Below are 11,318 nucleotides of genomic sequence, written 5' to 3' on the forward strand. Positions count from 1 at the left end.
GAAAGAAATTGTTAGAAGGTTAATTTGGTTATGGAATATGGTCATTTGATTCAATTTCCCATGAAAAAAAACAGTGCAAAACCGTAACTAAACATACAAGAAAACCGTGAAAATGAGATTTTTGGCAAAAATTGCGGACTTGGCTTACAGACCTGGCTTACGGACCTGACACTTGGTTGTTTAGGGTTTCTTTAGATGCTACCACGTGGTTGGTCTGCAATAATTGCGAACTTATCAATGCGAAGGTGGCATTACAGGTTCCAGCAATAATTACAACTGTACTAAATGATATGTTAAGAGCATTTCTCACAATTATGCAATATTTTCTCTAAAATAAAATTATATTCAATTCCAACAGCTACTCTATTATATCAATCCCAACATTAACCATATTATTAAAATATTTAATACGTTTAATAAAATATCATTTCTCTCTGCTAAACATTTACTTTCAATATCTTTTATTATTGGGAAGTATTAGATAATAATTTATCTCTCTATTTAGAGATTCATCTAAATTTAGAGATTTTTACAATCTCTCATCTTTTCTTAATTTTAGTATACAAGATAATATCGTTGTTAGAGCAAAAACACTGTTAAAATCCATCATTTCTTCATTTTAGCTTAACTGTTGGAGATGCTCAAAAATGAAAAGAGATAAGCGTAAATCTTCAAATTTGAAGAAATCTTTAAAATTACATAGACTAGAGAGAAATAATATTATTAATTATTTTTTGATGATAAAAGACAGTGAAATTAAATGCTTAGAAGATACAAATAGTATTTTATTAAATGTATTGAATTTTCTTTAATTTATATAATTAATATTATCTATACTATATCATAATCTTAAAAACCATTTTTTATGCATAAAGTATTGTTTATTGATGCATATTACTTAAAATTCATTATTACAAGTAAATTATGCATAAGTACAACTTATTTAAGCTCCATGTTTGAATTCGTGTAACTAACTGCGGATAAACATAATCAAATAGAAGATAAACATCTAAGAATATAATAAATCTAAAATATAATTAGAATAATTATCGAGTTCTAACAAAATAATTAATTTTTATCTTAGAAAATTATATTATTAAAGCAAATATAAATTACTTTGTTATTATATCTAAATTAAATTATAATTAAAAAATTACACAAAAAGAGAAATTTGAAATAGTTAATTTGATACTAATATCGATATATTTTTGTCAAAAATTTATAATATCTTCAAATTTATATTTTATTCAAAAATAAAAACATAATCGCTTTCTCAAAATCACATAAAATCATATTATAACATTGACTGAGATAAAGAATAAAATTAAATATTAAAATCAAGATGTATTTCGTTGCATTGTCCGAGTACTCTTTTAACAATTATTAAAATAAACTAGCTTTTAGAAAATAAAGTAGCTTGAAGTTGAATATAATTAATTCTTTATATTTTATTAAAAATAATAATAAATGATTTAGGGAACTTGATTCGAGCTTTTTTTATTTTGTTATCATTAAGAGATGTTTTAAACTATCAAATCATTGTAAGACATTATTTTCTTTTTGAAATATTATTTTGTTTAAAAATATATTATTTTTATATATGGACATCAAAATTAGGTGACTAGTAAATCTACCATGTCTCTTTCAAATAAAAGATTTAATATTAATGATTTTGTTGTATTTTCTTTTATTAACTTGTATATCTAACCGTTATGTGATCCGACTAATTTTAGGATGACCACCTGTTTTGCGGGTAGGTTGAAGTCACCGCATTTAAACATCTGTGGCCACAAAAAGATTTTTGTTCTTTATTGGATTTGAATCTGAAACCTCCAGACACTTTTGACTTTTGGAGCCAAAACTCAAACAATAACAGTTAATGTAATCTCAACCGTCCATTTAATTTGATGAATATGTAATTTTATAGAAGTTTTGATTGTTTTATAATATAAAGTATTGATCATAATTAATGAACCTCATTCATCTTCCATAAATATTTAAATCATAATAAATGAACTCGCATCATTTCCATAAATATTTCAATTAATTGGGTTGTATTGGTTATACAAATGTGATGGATTGCATTTGAAACAAACTTTCTCTCTCTCTCTCTCTCTCTATATATATATATATACATATATATATATACATATATATATATATACATATATATATATATATATATATATCACCCATAAACATGTTCAAACTTTTTAACCATCTCATTTATTTTCTAATTTCATATATAAACTTTAAATAAAAATTATTGTTTCATTTTCTGATTTCACCCATGAAATTTGATTATCCACTTTCACCTATGAACTTTAGATAAAAATAATTCTTTCACTTTTTGGTTCACGTATATACTTTGATTATCTAGTTTCACTTATGAATGTTAAATAAAAATCATTGTTTCATTTCTTTCGTTCACCTATGAACTTTGATTATATGGCTTCACATAGGGGTGCTCATGGGTTGGTTTGATCGGGTTAAGGACATTTGAACAACCCAACCCAATGCTTGCGGTTTGGAAAAATCTTAACCCAACCCAACCCAAACCAAGTGCAACCCAACCCAACCCAACCCGTACGGGTTGGTCGGGTTGGTCAGGTTGATACTTTGATATATTAAAATATTCTTCTAACCTTGAATATGTTATTTCTCTACCCATAATTTCTTTTTCATCATCAACCATTTGATACAACTTATTCATATTTCTTACGTATATCGCATTCAGTTAATTTTCACAATTTACATATATATGTTCACAGTTACTGAATGAGTTATATAGATATATGAATAAATTGAAAATATGTGTATATGAAAAGTATACATGATAGTGTAATTGTCTAATGTATATATTAATAGAAATTCAACAATCATATCAAATCCAAGAAATAAAAGGATATCGAGTTCATCGGGTTGGGTTGGGTTCAAAAAATAATAACCCAATATCAACCCAATACCTACGGTTTGACAATTTTACAACTCGATTAGATATCGGGTTGCTTCAGATTGAGTTATTTCGCGTTGGGTTGCGTTGGGTTGATCGGGTTGGTCGGGTTTTTGAGCACCCCTTCACATATGAACTTTATACAAAAATCATTGTTTCACTTTCTGATTTCACTTATAAACATTTTAATTTTATCTTCAAACAAAAATCATATAGATATTATTATTGATTATTTTTTGAAAGTAAATATAAATATCTACCAAAAATTAAAAATCATTAAATAATATCATTGATTATCTTTCAAAAATAAAATATAATTATCTTCCAAAAATAAAAACAAATTGTTCTAGAAATGCCATTCATTTAATACAATTTAATTTGTTTCATTTTTTATTTTATTATAACATCTCATCAAGCAGAACCGCTAATTAAATAAAATGAAAGGCTTGGATCGGATGACAAAGTTAATACTATTTACTTGGTTAACAAATGATTATGCCCCTCTCTCTCTCCACACACACACACACACACGTGTGTGTGTGTGGGGGGGGGAAGTTCTAGAAACTCAATGTACCATCTTATTTTGAATGATCAAGGTATTGAGCTGTTTTTGAATGACAAAATCATTAAACTTTTTCATTTTGAATGATTATGTTCCCAAACTATTTTTTAAATGAAAAAAAAAATATTAAACTCTCTTATTCTAAATGTAAGTCCCTATCAAAAAATTTCAATAAAATAACTCATCGTACTTTTAAAATTTGGTTACTTACATCATTTTAACCCGTAAAAACTACTTATAACAAATTAAAAACGTTTTAAAAGTAAAAAAGCTACTTCCAACCCCCTAGGATAGATAATAAGAAAAACGGAGATCGATAGCAGGACGAATAGTGTGATAAGTGATATGACGAATGGGGAACGATGGAGCGACAGTGAGTGACAAGGGGGAGTGATACCGCTGTTAGCGAGGGGTTTGAAGGGCATAGTATTTGAAAACAGTATAATTGATTTAGGTTTCTTTTTTTACTTTACGATATTTCTAGTCGGTTTCAAATAGTTTTTTTTTTTGTTAAAAAATGTAGATAACCAGTTTTTAAAAGCTCGATGATTTATTTATTACAAAGAAAATGTTTAGAGACCTAATCATTCAATATGAGAAAGTTTGATGGATTTTTCATTCGAAACAATAGTTGAATGATTTGATCATTCAAAATGAGAAAATTTGAAGATTTTTTCATTCACAAAAATAATTCAGAAACTTAATCATTCGAAACAATAGTTGAATGATTTGATCATTCAAAATGAGAAAATTTAAAGATTTTTTCATTCACAAAAATACTTCAGAAACTTAATCCATTCAAAATGAGATAATTCATTGGGTTTTTTATGAAATTTTCCCATATATAAAAGACATCTTTTATAGTGTTATTTCATCTTCAACACTATGGCTAATTATTGAATTGAAAAGGGAAATTGTCAAAGAGAGACCCTTCTATGATCCAAAAGTATCAAAGCATGGTGGAAGTTTAATTAAGGGGTCGTTTTCCAAACACTTATACGGTAAGTGCTTATCGGTAAAATTTAACACTATTATTTATTTACTGGGTAAGATTTTAGTCCACCAAAACAACATTATATGCAACAATTTACTCGGTAAGCGCTTACCATGGTAAGAGTCGCCGGCCTCACTTACTAGGTAAGAATCTTGGTCTTTGTCTCGCTCTTACCGGGTAAGATTTTTGATCCTTACAATATTCATCCGGTGAGGTAATAGTTACTTGGTAAGCGCTTATAACCCGGGTAAGCGTTTGGAAAATGGTCCCTAAATGTTATTGGGATTCTCCATTTTTTTTGCGTTATTATGCGCTACAAAATGGTATCAGAGTTGAACGTTATATAACTGAAATAACCTCATCAAACATAATGGATCTATTAGCGTGTGATGTTGTAACATCTTCGATGAATCCTACATTATCATCAAATAAAGACGTCGTTGGGTAGGCTTGATGAGGACGTCAAGAATTGTTATAGTGGATTGCTTGTGATAATCATCCCATATTAATGCGTGATGAGATCCGACAACTCTTTAAAAACCATAAGTCGTGGGTTATCAATAACTTCGATTATGGTTTTAAGTTGGTTTAGAGACTATTAGTGTATTTATTGCCTTTTCTTTTGGGTCTCGGGGGTCATATAAATCCAGTTTCTGTTATGTAGAGTGGCACATTGTTGTCGTACGAGCCATTGGAGGTGATCATGTCAATATTTTGGGTGAGTGAAAGCTCTTCCGGGAATACACGTTTGAGATCAAGTTTCGTTCTCATCCATCCTATTTGATTACAAATAGGTTGATTCATTCGTTATCGTCAATGACAATGAAACGTATGAAGTCAGTCGTAGATTCTTATATGACATCATTTCTTTCACCAATATTCGTCATTGTCTTTGAGCCAATGCAGATGATGCATGATCAATTTTTGCAATTATATTTATGCTTGATAATAACTAAATATTATGTTATAACTCAATAATTATTCAAATTATATTTTAGATTTTATATTTAAAATAAGAATTTTATCATGTATTTGAGTATATTTATGTACAGTTAGTTTCACGAATTCAAATATGAAGCTTAATAAGTTGTACTTACGCATAATTTACTTGTAATGTTGAAATTTAAGTAATATGCATCAATAAACAATACTTCATATATAAAAGATGTTTTTAAGAGTTTTTGTCAAAATTTTATAATATAGTATAGATTATATTATTAAATCAAAAATAAATTATAATAAAAAATTTGAACTAAAAAAACTACACAAAAAAAGAACTTTTAAATATATTTGATACTAATATTGATATATTTATTTTCGAAATTTTATGAAATCTTCAAATTTACATTTTATTAAAAAATAAAAACATTATCCCTTTCTCAAAACATATAAAAACCGTATTATAACATCTAGAGAGAAGGAACAAAATGAAAAGATTAAAATCGAGATATAACTCGTTGTATTGCGCGAATACCCTTCTAGTTAACATAACATGCATACATCTCATATTCTCATTGAAGGATGCGGAAAAGTATGATTCAAACAAAAAGGTTGAAATACGTCTTTAAACAATCTTTTGCCCGATGGTAGACGGCATGAATTGTTCGTTACAATTGAAGATGTTATCGAATAAACGATCGCATGGTCTTGTCATTTTAATTCGTTATGTTGATCTTTTTAAACTTTTGTTATCAAACCGAAATGGATTGATAAACCGGGCCTCGGGTTAGCCTTTTAGGTCAGTGAATTAGGTTTAGGATGGGGTTTGGGCCTAGGCCCATTTATCCACATATGTTAGTTATTTAACTTTTTTTGGAGTTTGGAAGCAGCATTGTTGCCAAATTAAACACTCGAAATAGTACGAGGGTCTAAGTGTAACATTTTTTGTAATATAAACCTTCGCCATCCCCTTAACAAATCATGTAATGGTGGCGGCCCCAAAACGTGCCCTAGATGGATGTTTCAGCGTTTCGCTATTGAAATCAATTGCTTGTGGTATAGTTTGAAATTGAAGGATTCAGATCCGGTATCATTGATTGTTTTTCTCATCTTTTCGTTCTAATTTGATGCATAAAATTAAGTTTTTTGTGATTGATTTGATCTGGTTGCAATGATGAAAAATTCAATGAGACTTTTTTGAGAGTTTATAGCTCCGTGAAACGTCGACTTTCATGTCGATCTGAGCGGTTAGCTGAGCAGCCTGATCTTATCGCCTTCTTTTTCTACTTATATCCATGTTATCGTCATGTTTTGAATTCAATAGCTTGTAATATTGCTAGCATCTGAAGATTCAGATCAGGCGTCAGCAGATTGATTTTTTTTCTTGAGGTATATATTTATTTGATACGGTTGCTATGATGAGAACATCAATGAGAATCTTTTGAGAGTGTTAAAGCTCTGTGAAACGTCGACATTCATGTCGATCTGAGCGGTTAACTGAGCAATCTGATATCATTTTTTTCCTTCTGGATACTTTCATGTCGGTATGAACAGTATCTGGAACCAAATCTGTGTAGTCTGTTTTTAATTGCAATTGTTTATTTTAAAAATCCATAAAATTTGATGATATTGTTTTTCAGTGCTACCTACAGCTGATATTTTTTCCTTCTACTTGGGAGGTTTGATCATTATTTACTTTTTTCATTATTTTCATTTGGTAAAATTCATTATTCTTCGAATGGACCAAATAATGCATAGGTGTTTTTACAAGGCAAAAGACACTTCAAATAAATTACAGTGTTTAATGCTGTAAAAAAATAGAGAACCTATAATAAGACAATCTTGAACGTAGAGGTAATAAGAAATGTCAAGTTTGGATGTAGAGCTTTATCTGGTAAGTGAGAATAATGATTTTTAAGAGATGTCTGACAAATATTGCATGGTATGGAATAGAATAATTATGACATTCAACACTACTAATTTCATACTAATGTAACTACATATCAAATCAAAGAGGAATTTTTGCGGTAGAAAATAAAGAAATCGATGAAAATGTTAGAAACAGGTGATAAGCAACAATGAATCTAAGGGAAATCGACGAGATGAGAAGATGCATGAGAGGAGAGGGTGGGAGGACAATCTAGTAACAAGGAGGCTTCTGAATGGTATGAGATGCCCTAAGAAGAAATAGGTCAGAGGATTATTGAATGATTCAGATGTTCCTTTTTTTCAGCTAAACAAAGATAACCTCTAAGCCATTCAGAGGCAAACCTCTTAATGATTAAGAGGCAAACAACACCCCCTTATCATTTTAGCATAGCATTGTAAATTAGTTTCCCTACCAAACACATTATATGATAATACTTTATTATATAGATTGACATCACTTGAGAAAAAAAAAATGCTAACTATTTAAAGTAACATTTTATCTAAATCAAATGGGTTTTATATGTCACTATCATGTTATGTTTTTATCACCATTTTAAACTTTTAGGGTTAACATAGTTTTTTAGGAAACCAATAATCTTAGTGTTGGATTTATGTGCTTAAAAGTTGTATTCAAGCTTTGTAATTTCCCTTTGTATTTTCCTTAGTGTAAACATTATAGTTGTCATTTACTTTTAGTGTAACATTCCATTTCAATTATTTTAATCTTTGAAGATAAATACAACTTTCTCTTTCTACTATGAAAAACAATAGTAGTTTTGAAATTTTAAATATAGATATAAGTTAGATCGTCTCATATGGTTGATAATATTTTTTAAAAGGTATAAGTTTTCTGAGTTAATAACAAGAAATGTACTATATAATAATACAAAAATAAAATTCATGCAGATGGAATAATTAGAAGAGTTGGTGAGAGATGAATGATGGGGAATATATCAATGTTTTGTAGGCAAATTAATTTTAGATTTTAGTAGTAGATAAAATACTCAAAGAAACAATAAACAACACTATAAAATGAACAACTAATAATTTTTTATAAATACTTTCTTCTCCAATGTATATATTATTTCCTCTAAACCTAAGAGGGCACGTAGCCGATATTATTACCAGTATTCGCTACTGGGTCATTCATAGCCCTGTAGGTTGAGGAACAAAAAGGAGGAATGAAGGACGTTTCTACATGAAGAGTTGTGAATCCATGTCGAAGTGGGCGGGGGTCGTTGTGCCTGGGCTGTGAGGACTTTCAACCACATGAATAGTTCAATGTGCTCATTGGTCGGAGCCTCGGGCTTCTCCCACTGCTTGGGAGCTTACTGTTTCATGTTCTTTTGCACAATTTGCTTCTAATCTCGATAAAACTACTCATTCCTTAGTCGGAAAGGTATGTGGCCATGAAAGACAGATTATTCTCTTTACCAAACATATGCATATCTAATCACGACCTTTTGCAACCTATGATTCTATTTTATCATCAATCCAGTTAATACATGCTTGGACTCTTAAATATGATAATAAATTCTTTTTGGATCACATTAGATATTAAAAAAATTGTCTCTTTTATCTATTAATTTTTTTGAACTACTACCATATAGTATATATAAAAATAATTTGGTCCCTATTTCTTTTGGGCCTTGGACGTATCTTTGGTCCTCCATGGTCACTGTCATTTTGATCGTCTATCATGTATCGAGCATGCATCAAACTCAATTGAGAATGTATCAAGTGTTTATCGATCTCATAGAATACCTTTTAAGAATCATAATAAATTTATAATACATTTATTGTGAATCCAAAGAAAATGATCAATGTCAATATAATACTAATTTCATTGAAAAACATAATCAAAGGTTGTTTACAATACGTTTATTTGGTAACGACTTATCAAGTTACATTGCCTTACACGGTGAACATATATATGTACAAAAAAAAAGCATCATCTACGGTCTCCCCCTCTTCTGGCCTACCACATCTAACAATGACACGTCATATACGGTCTTCCCTTGTCACCCCGTACTAGCGTCAGTCACTATCTCCGACATTCCCCTATCTCGGGACTAACCACATCTCATTCACCATATTTGATCTCTCTCCACTTTTTCACCATCTGACATCCCCCACACCCTTCACGATCTATGGCCTTCAAAGCTTGCAAAGACAAAAAAACTAACAAATTGTACAAAATCTACGTGTTTAACAACTGGTTGAACTTTTATTTGCTTCAAAATCCATTACCGAAAACTAACAGGGTTGTAGTTATTAGATTGTTAGATAAAATCAAGTAATGAGGTGATGTAAGTTCTGATCTCTATAGGTAAAATCAAGTAATGGGTTTTTTACATCAGTTATTGGTGTATATATCAATTCTTGCGTTTTTCCACTTTTGTGTTTATCTTCGATGAAGGAAGGAGGTAGCGGTTTTCATGAATAGCTCGTGTATGGGATAGATGAGGAGGTGGATAAGTTTGTTAGGTAATGTGTAAACAAATTTTGGTCCCAAATATTATAAATGGATATATGTATACCACCTAATTACGCTATCTCTTTTATGTGGAAGAAAGCCAATGCCATATATATATATATAAGCAGTGATTTCAAATCCAGAGGTTAATTGTACTATGGTAACTTTATAGAAAAGAAGGACAAATACGATAAACAAAAGGAATTTTGGTTACTTATTCTGACTCAGAGGACGAAATGCACTGGAATGATCTAAAACCATATCTTTTCGTGACACCTATACCAAGTACTTTATGGTTCGTTTCTTTGGCAAGTTCATTGATAGAGATTAATCGTTTTTCCCGGATGCATTAGAAGCACGACCATTCTTCTTCATTTTGAATAGAGTTACCAAATGGAAGTTTTTGTTAGGGGCCGTTTACCAAACACTTACTTAAGTAAGCGCGTACCATGTTACATTACCTTACCAGATGAATGTGGCAAGGACCAAGAATTTCACTCTGTAAGAGCGAGACAAAAAACAAGAATTTTACCCCGTAAGTGAAAGCGACAACTCTTACCATGGGTAAATTATTGCATTTGATGTTGTTTTGGTAGACTAAAATATTACCCGATAAGTAACTAATAACGTTAAATTTTACCGGTAAACACTTATTGAGCAAGTTTTTGGTAAACGGCCCCTTACTTACTTTCGAACCACTGCCTCTCAGGTCCCCAACTGATTCTAATATTTTTTCTATTACATTGTAGGATCTATTGGATCTATTTTGACTTCAATAAAATATATAAACCATATTGACGAAACACATTATTAACTCAGTAAAAATATGCAACATTGCAATATATCCATCATGTATATTGATATTACTGGGGAATTACACTCGTGGTTCCTATAATTTGCTTAAATTTTGGATTTTATTTCTAAAACCAAATATTTACCCTAAAGATATTTAATTTTTTATTTTTAACGCTCAAAGTCCTTGAAATCAACATTGTCGATTAATGACCATTTGAAAGACGAATCAGCTTTTGAGTAAATCAAATAGGCCAAAAATGAAATTTAATTTGAAATTAATTGTGATTCATTTATGCTTTTTTAAAGTTATTTTATTAAAAATATTTCAATTACTAATAATAAAAAAATTATATCTTAATTATTATATTAATTTAATTATTGTAATTGATTTACAATTATTTGATAATTCAATTAACAATATCTCATAATATTTTAATTTTCAGAACAAAATAATTACCATTCTTTCAGGCAAATAAAAAGATTGTAATGTGAAATAAAATATTGACGAATGTGTATTAATTGTGCATTTATGACACCCATTTTCTTATGAATTATATCATACTAGAAGCGTACTCGCGCAATGCAGCGAGATACATCATGATTTTAATATTTCATTTTCTTCTTTATCTCAGTCGATATTATAATATGGCTTTATGTGATTTTGAGAAAG

The 11,318-nt window shown here is 29.7% G+C and overlaps 2 non-coding genes across 2 annotated transcripts; both read left to right on the forward strand.

Moving 5' to 3' along the window:
- Positions 1–6,614: 6,614 nt before the first annotated feature.
- LOC112528815 lies at positions 6,615–6,708 on the forward strand. The gene has a single exon (XR_003070840.1). It is a non-coding gene; the product is annotated as a small nucleolar RNA snoR128 (small nucleolar RNA).
- A 150-nt stretch (positions 6,709–6,858) lies between these two features.
- On the forward strand, positions 6,859–6,953 carry LOC112528867. Its single transcript, XR_003070884.1, has one exon. It is a non-coding gene; the product is annotated as a small nucleolar RNA snoR128 (small nucleolar RNA).
- The last annotated feature ends 4,365 nt before the right edge of the window (positions 6,954–11,318 follow it).

The sequence above is a fragment of the Cynara cardunculus genome, assembly GCF_001531365.2.
Source record: "Cynara cardunculus var. scolymus isolate 2C chromosome LG 15, CcrdV1, whole genome shotgun sequence".
Lineage (NCBI taxonomy): Eukaryota > Viridiplantae > Streptophyta > Magnoliopsida > Asterales > Asteraceae > Cynara > Cynara cardunculus.